The sequence below is a fragment of the Triticum aestivum genome, chromosome 3D (genome assembly GCF_018294505.1).
Source record: "Triticum aestivum cultivar Chinese Spring chromosome 3D, IWGSC CS RefSeq v2.1, whole genome shotgun sequence".
Classification (NCBI taxonomy): Eukaryota; Viridiplantae; Streptophyta; class Magnoliopsida; order Poales; family Poaceae; genus Triticum; species Triticum aestivum.
In genome coordinates this window covers 483,083,124-483,092,072 of record NC_057802.1, presented here as the reverse complement: position 1 = coordinate 483,092,072, position 8,949 = coordinate 483,083,124, and the positions used below count along the sequence as shown (strand labels likewise).

Sequence of the window (8,949 nt, the reverse complement as noted above, 5' to 3'; positions counted from 1 at the left end):
GGCCTTCTATGTCTCGTAGGATCCATGGGCCTTCTACATCTCGTAGGATCCATGGGCCTTGTACGTCTCGTAGGATCCATGGGCCTTCTACGTCTCGTAGGATCCATGGGCCTTCTACGTCTCGTAGGATCCATGGGCCGCCGACTCATTTATGGGTCTTGTACGGGCCTTTAATGGGCCGTAGACGGGCCTTTAATGGAAATCGTACGTTTTATGGGCTGACCATAACAGGCCGTTAATAGGCCGTATTTGGTGATGCTATGAAAATGGCCCAACAGACTAACGGTCCACAAACGGGCCGACTGTAACGACGGGCTGAATTTGGCCCACAAGCAGAAAATGACAGTAACGGGCCGTAAGTAACCGAATGCTGCAAATGAGCCCAAGAATAAATGGGCCCTCAGAAGGCCGAAAGTTAACTTGGGCTGGAAACGGCCCAACGGAATAACGGGCCGTTAATGGGTATAAAGTGATACACTGTTACCGGCCAGTTTCACCACGGGCCGTTAATGGGTGTAAAGTAATACACTGTTCATTACGGGCCAGTTTCAGCACGGGCCGCTAATGGGCCAAGAGTTACAAAGGGCCTCATATGGGCCGAAAGACGTCATGGGCTATACATGGGCGAGAAGTGAAAACGGGCTGGAATCATATTGGATGGCCCAGATGACGCTACTGGGCCTAATTCGGATAGGGCGTAACAGGCCTTGGGCTATATGCGAACAGGCCGTTAACAGGCTTTCCCTGGGCCGGCCCGCCAGCTTTTGACCAAGTCAAACGGGCCGGCCTTTTCACAGGAATGGGCCACTTTTGGGCCGTGCCACGTGTCGACGTATCATAGGCGCCTTTTGTCCAGTGAGTGGATGACATCTGTCCCAACGATGAGCCGACACGTGTTTCCTCTAGCCAATGATAATTTTACACGTGGAAAATCCCCATTGGTCGGGGCTGTTAACGGGTTATCGGATCCAAAACCCGACCCGATAGCTTAACGGCGTTCCGTTACGATGGATGCCACATGTCGGTCACCCTTGACGAAAGCACTTCTGTGACGCGCGATTTATCGTCATGGAAGTGGACACTTCCGTGATGATAATTTTGGTAATGTCATGGAACACTTCTACGACAGCACAGGTATGACTATCTTGATTCTGTCATAAATTTGTCATGGATGTACATGCATGACAAAAAACGCGACCTACTGTGACAAACACATATCATCACGGAAGTGTATTTTTTTGTAGTGAATGTGCATGTCAATCAACAAATCAACCTAATCCAATCAACAAATCCATCTAATATATGACCATATATACCCTAATTGTGTATCCTTGCCAGAGGCGTACTCTCGCCAGCAAAAACGCATTGTCGTCGAAGCAAAAACCGCCCTAGAAAACCCTACTCGTAGCTGAACCATCCACCAATCTACATCTACAAAGCAATGTTGAGGTTCAATAAACTTACATCGATGATCGGAGGTGGAGCTGCTACCCCGGCGGTGGTTGTGCTGACAACCACAACCGAAGTCCCCCTTCCCACCACTGCAACTGAAGTACCCACCGTCGGAGGTACCGCAATGGAGGTATTATCCTCTGATGGTTGGTCGATACACGCTAACCGGAACTTCATGTAGATGTGGGGAGGAGCCTTGGACATCCTCTGCAACTCTCCGGGGTTGTAGCCTCCCGTTGTAACAGTGGCGAGCCACCGGTCGTGAGCGCTACCATCGAAGGGACAAGGAATCGGGCAGCGTGGTGGTGGAGCGTCGACGCCCATCGATGGAATCAAAGGGTAGTGAGAGAGGGGTGTGAATGGGGGTTTGGGTGATTAGGGGAGTGGAGTGGGGACTAATGGCAAATACATTCCGTTTCACATGCTTCCCAAGGTGTGCACACGAAAAGGCAGATTCAATCGTTCCTCCTCAGCCAGACCCAAAACTGCTTTGAGCTTCATGCAGACCATGAATTCGATGTAGCCTAGACTAGACCGAATTTGCATCCATAGGATTTGTATGGCTACATGTGACCTACTAAACACGTGTGCATCCGAGATGCTCTAACACTGTGTTGCACAACCCCGCATGCGCCCTAAGGGCATCTCCACTGCGGACCGTCAAACAACCCGCAAATGTCATGGTCTAGTTTAAATAAAAATCATCCGGTTTGCATGAAAATTTATCTCGTTTGTTCAAACTCCATTTGAAAATGTGTCCAACATCGATATGGTTGGATGGCCGACTCCCATATCAGTGTCATGTCCTTGAACGGGTCGTTTTAGGGGACACCGTATTACCGTTGGAGATGGACCTAACCTTACTGTTGATTTTGATCTACATGCTCATCTTAACGGGGAAACTCTGACTTCTGACTTCCTTAATCGCGGGGTCCAGGCACTGTTCCTGCTAAATAATGGAGTCCACTCACTTCCAAAATAACGAAGGCCACTATACGTAGCCGTCGATGTAAGAGCATCTACAGTCGGACCTCCCAAACCCGCCTCATACGCTCGGGCGAGCCGCCCGATCACTGTCCGGTCACGTTTTTTTACCCAGACAGGCTCCTTAAACGGGCCTCAAACGTTTGGGCTAACCGGAAACCCCCCATATCCAGCCCAAATATGGGGAGGATATGGGGGCGTCCAGGCGCGACCGCGCATGCCCGCCACGTCAGTCTGACGGCGGGGTCCCACGCGGAAACGCCCGGAAACCCGGTGGTCCAGCGGACGCCGCGTCCGTCGTCGCGGTGTGAACGCAGCGTGGCGCCGCTCTGGCTCGTCGCCCAAGACCAAATCCAGCTATTTAAGTCGACCGGTGTTCCGCAACCCTAAACCATCCACCTCCCCCCTCTCTGCGCCGCCAGTCCGAGCCCATCCACCTCCTCCCTCTCCTGCTCCAGTGCTCTGCCCACGGGCCGACGCTCCGCCCATACTCCGGCACTCCGCCATGGTCCCGAGGAAGATCACCTACTACGCGATGCTGACGCCGGAGCGGCGCTACGAGATCCAGCAGGAGATCCGGGTGAGGCAAGCTGCTCGCATCGCTGTCGGGTTGCCTCTGGACTCGCCGGAGCCGGAGGAGGAGGAGCCGCCGGGGGAGGAGGAGGAGGAGATGGCTCCGATGGAGGCGGAGCGGCACGAGCCGGAGCAGCAGCTGTCGGGCTTCAACATGGAGCAGACGGAGGCGGAGTTCGTCGTCGCCCAGTCAAAGGAGATGGCGGAGCAGCAGGCCATCCTGGAGTCCATCCAGGATGAGGCCTATGTGGAGGCCGACCGGGCGTTCCTCCAGCGGGAGCAGAAGGAGTCCGACGCGCTCTTCGCCGAACTCGACGCGGAGACAGAGACGGAGGAGGCCGGAACGGAGGCACCGAAGGAGCCGGAGCTGTAGCTACCGCCCATGCTGCTGGAGCCGGGCACGGAGATCGTTGACATCTTCGACGATGAGTAGCTAGGTGATCTACGTAGTATGTAGGTTTACTTTAGTTTGCATGTCTTTGTATGAGAATCTAGTATGAATGTCTGGTTGCAACTGTGAAAATTTAAGGGGTGCTCGATTAGTGCCTGCAGACGCGCCCGCGGGCATTTGAGGGGCCGGATTTGTCAAGTCCGGTTGTACATGCTCTAACATGAGCCCGGTACAGCCTGCACCTGCACGCTTCATCTCGCTGTCATGTTACGCAGATTTACCTACAAGTAGTAATATAATCTACCATGTTCGGCGAATGGTGCCACACTGACAAACGATCATCCGTGACGCAACCAACACTGACTTGTTGATCAGGTCCCATTTTTATATCTTCATTGCCCGCCATATTTGGCTCTCGAGACCGACGTTCAGGAAACGGAGTGACATCCAAGTTCAAACGCGGGAATCCGCAAATCTGTGAACTCCACGGAAAGGATCAACAGCAAGCATCTAGCAGCTAGGAGATCCTGCCCTCCGTTGCCAAAACTTAATTTCCTGGGAAGGAGGCCACGGCCGGCGCCAAGATGCACGTCATGTTACTGCCATGGCTGGCCTTCGGCCACGTGCTCCCCTTCACGGAGTTCGCCAAGCGTGTGGCCGGCAGGGCCACCGGGTCACCCTCCTCTCCATGCCGAGGAACACCCGCCAGCTCATCGGCATCCTGCCGGGCCTCGCCGGCCTCATCCGCGTCGTGGACGTCCCTCTGCCGCCCGTCGACCGCCTGTCGGAGCACGCCGAGGCGACCATCGACCTCCCCTCCGACGACCTCCGCCCGTACCTGCGCCGCGCCTACGACGCCGCCTTCGAGCGCGAGCTCTTGCTGCTGCTCCAGGAGGAGGAAGCGGCGGGATCGAGGCCGAACTGGGTCCTCGCCGACTACACGTCGTACTAGGCACCGGCGGCCGCGGCGAGGCACGGCGTGCCGTGCGCCTTCATCAGCCTGTTCGGCGCCACGACGCGCAGCTTCTTCGGACGTTTATGACAACATACGGTTTCGAGAATGATGTAGACATGACCGAGTCACTTCTTCGGTCAATACCCAATAGCGGGACCTGGATGCCCATATTGGTTCGCACATATTCTACGAAGATCTTTATCGGTCGAACCTTTATGACAACATACGTAGTTCCCTTTGCCTGTTGGTATGTTACTTGCCCGAGATTCGATCGTCGTTATCTCCATACCTAGTTCAATCTCGTCACCGGCAAGTCTCTTTACTCGTTTCGTAATACATCATCGTGTAACTAACTCCTTAGTCACCTTGCTTACAAACTTCTTGTGATGTTGTATTACCGAGAGGGCCCAAAGATACCTCTTCGTCATACGGAGTGACAAATCCCAATCTTGATTCATACCAACTCAACAGATACTTTCGGAGATACCTGTAGAGCACCTTTATGATCACCCAGTTACGAAGTGATGTTTGATAGCACACAAGGTATTCCTCCGGTATCCGGGGGTTGCATGATCTCATGGTCGAAAGAATATGTATTTGACATTAAGAAAGCAGTAGCAATAAACTGAACGATCATATGCTAAGCTAACGGATGGGTCTTGTCCATCACATCATTCTCCTAATGATGTGATCCCGTCATCAAGTGACAACACATGTCTATGGTTAGGAAACCTTAACCATCTGTTGATCAACGAGCTAGTCTAGTAGAGGCTCACTAGGGACACGGTATTTATTTATGTATCCACACATGTATTTGAGTTTCCGGTCAATACAATTATAGCATGAATAATAAATCTTTATCATGATTAAGGAAATATAATAATAACCACTTTATTGTTGCCTCCAGGGCATATTTCTAACACATTGATGCTATGATCCTACAAATGTCAATGTATCCAAGACATGCACAATGAGTACACAATCTAGCAATGTGCATGTCAGTGATCCAAGACATGCACAATCTAAGCAAAATCTACCAATGTGCATATCAATGATCTAAGACACGCGCAATCAGTGCACAATCGAGCAATGTGCATGTCAATGATCCAAGACATACACAGTCTACCACTGTGCATGTCAATGATATAAGACTTGCGCAATCAGTGCACAGTCTAGCAATGGGCATGTCAATTAACGAATCAATCTAATCGAGTCAGCAAATCAATCTAATATACAGCCATATATACCCTAATTGTGTATCCTTGCCAGAGGTGTACTCTCGCCAAGAAAAATGCATTGTCGTCGAAGCAACAACCGCCCAAGAAAACCCTAACCATAGCTGAACCATCCACCAATCTACATCTATGAAGCAATGTTGAGGTTACATACTTACATCGGTGGCCGGAGGTGGAGCTACTGTCGCTGGAGTCCCGAGGTGGAGCGGATGGCGCTGGACCAGGAAAAGGAAACCCCGGCGGCGGGGACGTCAAAATCCTCATAGTCACACGACGATTGGCTGACAACCGCAATCGAAGCCCCCCTTCCCACCACTACAACTGATGTACCAGGTGCCGCAGTGGAGATATTGTCCTCTGATGGTCGGTCGATACACACTGACCAAAACTTCGTGTAGATGGGGGGAGGATCCTTGAGCATCCTCTGCAACTGTCCGGGGTTGTAGCCTCCCGTCGTAACGGCCGCAAGCCACCAGTCGTGAGCGCTACCACCGACGGGACAAGGAATCGGGCAGCGTGGTGGTACAGCATCAATGCCCATCGATGGCAACAAAGGGTGGTGAGAGAGGGGTGTGAATGGGGGTTTGGGCGATTAGGGGAGTGGAGTGGGGAGTAATGGTCAATATGTTCCGCCTCACATGCTTCCCAAGGTGTGCAGATGAAAAGGCGCATTCAATCGTTCCTCCTCATCCAGACCCAAAATTGCTTTGAGCTTCATGCAGACCATAAATTCCATGTATCCTGGACTAGACCGAATTTGCATCCATAGGATTTGTAATGGCTGCATGTGACCTACTAACCTCGTGTGCATCCGAGATGCTCTAACACCGTGCTGCACACCCCTGCCTGCGCCCTAAGGGCACCTTCACGGTGGACCGTCAAACAACCCGCAAATGTCACGGTCTGGTTTAAATAAAAATCATCTGGTTTGCATGAAAATTTATCTAATTTATTTAAATTCCATCTGAAATATGTCCAAATTAATAGGGTTAGATGGCCGGCTCCCGTATTAGTGTCTGCCGGCGATCGTTTTAAGGGTTGCCGTGGGAGATGGACCTAACCTTACTGTCGATTTTGATCTGCTAAATAACGGAGTCCACTCACTTCCAGAATAACGAAGGCCACTGTACGTAGCCGTCGATGTAACAGGAGCCCGGTACAGCCTGCACCTCCCCTCCGACGACCTCCGCCCGTACCTGCGCCGCGCCTACGACACCGCCTTCGAGCGCGAGCTCTCGCGGCTGCTCCAGGCGGAGGAGGCGGCGGGATCGAGGCCGGACTGGGTCCTCGTCGACTACGCGTCGTACTGGGCGCCGGCGGCCGCGGCGAGGCACGGCGTGCCGTGCGCGTTCCTCAGCCTGTTCGGCGCCGCGGCGCTCAGCTTCTTCGGGAGCCCTGAGGCGCTCCTTGGCCTCGGGAGGCACGCCAAGACGGAGCCGGCGCACTTGACGGTCGTCCCCGAGTACGTCCCGTTCCCGACCACCGTCGCGTACCGCGGCTACGAGGCGCGCGAGCTGTTCGAGCCAGGCATGGTCCCGGACGACTCCGGCGTGTCGGGGGGCTACCGCTTCGCCAAGACCATCGAAGGGTGCCAGCTCGTGGGCATCAGGAGCAGCTCGGAGTTCGAGCCGGAGTGGCTGCAGCTGCTTGGCGAGCTGTACCAGAAGCCAGTGATCCCGGTGGGCCTGTTCCCTCCGGCGCCGCAGCACGACGTGCCGGCCACGAGGCGACGCTGCGGTGGCTGGACGGACAGGCGCCGGGCTCCGTCGTGTACGCGGCCTTCGGCAGCGAGGTGAAGCTGACGAGCGCGCAGCTGCAACGGATCGCTCTCGGCCTGGAGGCGTCCCGGCTGCCTTTCCTCTGGGCGTTCAGGGCGCCGACCGACGCCCCCTCCGGCGGCCTGCCCGAGGACTTCGAGGAGCGAGTCGCCGGCCTGGGAGTCGTGTGCCGAGGCTGGGTGCCCCAGGTGAGGTTCCTGGCCCATGCATCCGTCGGGGGCTTCCTGACGCACGCCGGGTGGAACTCCATTACCGAGGGCCTGGCGCAGGGCGTGAGGCTGGTGCTGCTGCCGATGGTGTTCGAGCAGGGCCTCAACGCAAGGAACCTGGTGGACAAGAAGATCAGCATGGAGGTGGCGCGGGACGAGCAGGATGGGTCGTTTGCCGCCGACGACATCGCGGCGGCCCTGAGGGTCATGGTGGAAGACGAAGGCGAGGGGTTCCGGGCCAAGGTGAAGGAGATCGCCAAAGTGTTTGGAGATGACGAGGTGAATGATCAGTGCGTGCGAGATTTTCTCCGGCACCTGTCGGAGCACCGCAAAAACAACCAAGGATAGGACTGAAACTTTCAAATATCATCAAGCATCTTTGAGAAGAAAATTCGACGCTGATCCCTCGTCAAAATTAGCGGTATAAGAGCATCTCTAACAGACTCCGATGTATCAGCAGCTCTTATATAGCGGATAAGGACCGGGAAATCAGACGCTAAAGGGGCGAAATCTTCTGCGGCCGAACAGAGCCCGTATTTGAAACCGTAAATTTTGAACAAAGCATTCACGGGAAAAAAAACACATACAACAGGACGTGAACTAGGAGCACTCGGCGACGATGCTTATCGGAATCTCACCCGCTGCTCTGCTGTCTAGGGATCAGTGCATAATTTGATGAAATGAATAGCTGTTGTTGAATACACCGCTCAATCATAGATTTGCACAGTGTGTTCCTGTTTGCCCGCATTAAGTTAGGGCTAAAGCCGGACAGAAAGCACATAAAAGTACGCCTCGTCATTTATTGGACTGCAAGGACTGAGTCACCGATACTTTATATCCACCTTATTAGTAACACCAGTTGTTCAAGAGGAAGACTATCGTGGTATGAGTTCTTTGAAACCGCGTTTAATTAAAAAAATAACCATGTATTGCTATCTAATGATTCAAAAAAAAATGTATTGCTATCTAATGAAAATAAAGCTATATATGCTCATCCAAGCAGATCGTATGTTATTAACACAAGTGTATCTTTCACGATCTTATTTTCCTCCAAGGAAATCAATACGCAAGCGACATGCATGCATGGTTGTGATTCCTGGACTAAATTCTTTGAATATGGTACTCCCTCCGTTTTAAAATGTAGTGCTTCCTGTATTCCCGTGCTTCAACTTTGACCATAAATTTAACCAACGAGACCGACTACGACGAGAGCAAAAGTTATACCAGTGAATTCGTATTCAAAAGAGGTTTTCAATTATATAATTTTTCTCCCGCTGCAGTCGGTCTCGTTGGTTAAATTTATGGTCAAAGTTGAACCTCGAAAAGCACGGGGGCAATATATTTTAAAATCGAGAGAGTATCACCAAGCAAA

General features: G+C 52.8%; 1 pseudogene; it reads left to right on the top strand.

The window, feature by feature from the left end:
• The first annotated feature begins 4,088 nt into the window (after window positions 1–4,088).
• LOC123076388 (UDP-glycosyltransferase 91C1-like) lies at window positions 4,089–8,134 on the top strand (annotated as a pseudogene).
• Window positions 8,135–8,949: the final 815 nt, after the last annotated feature.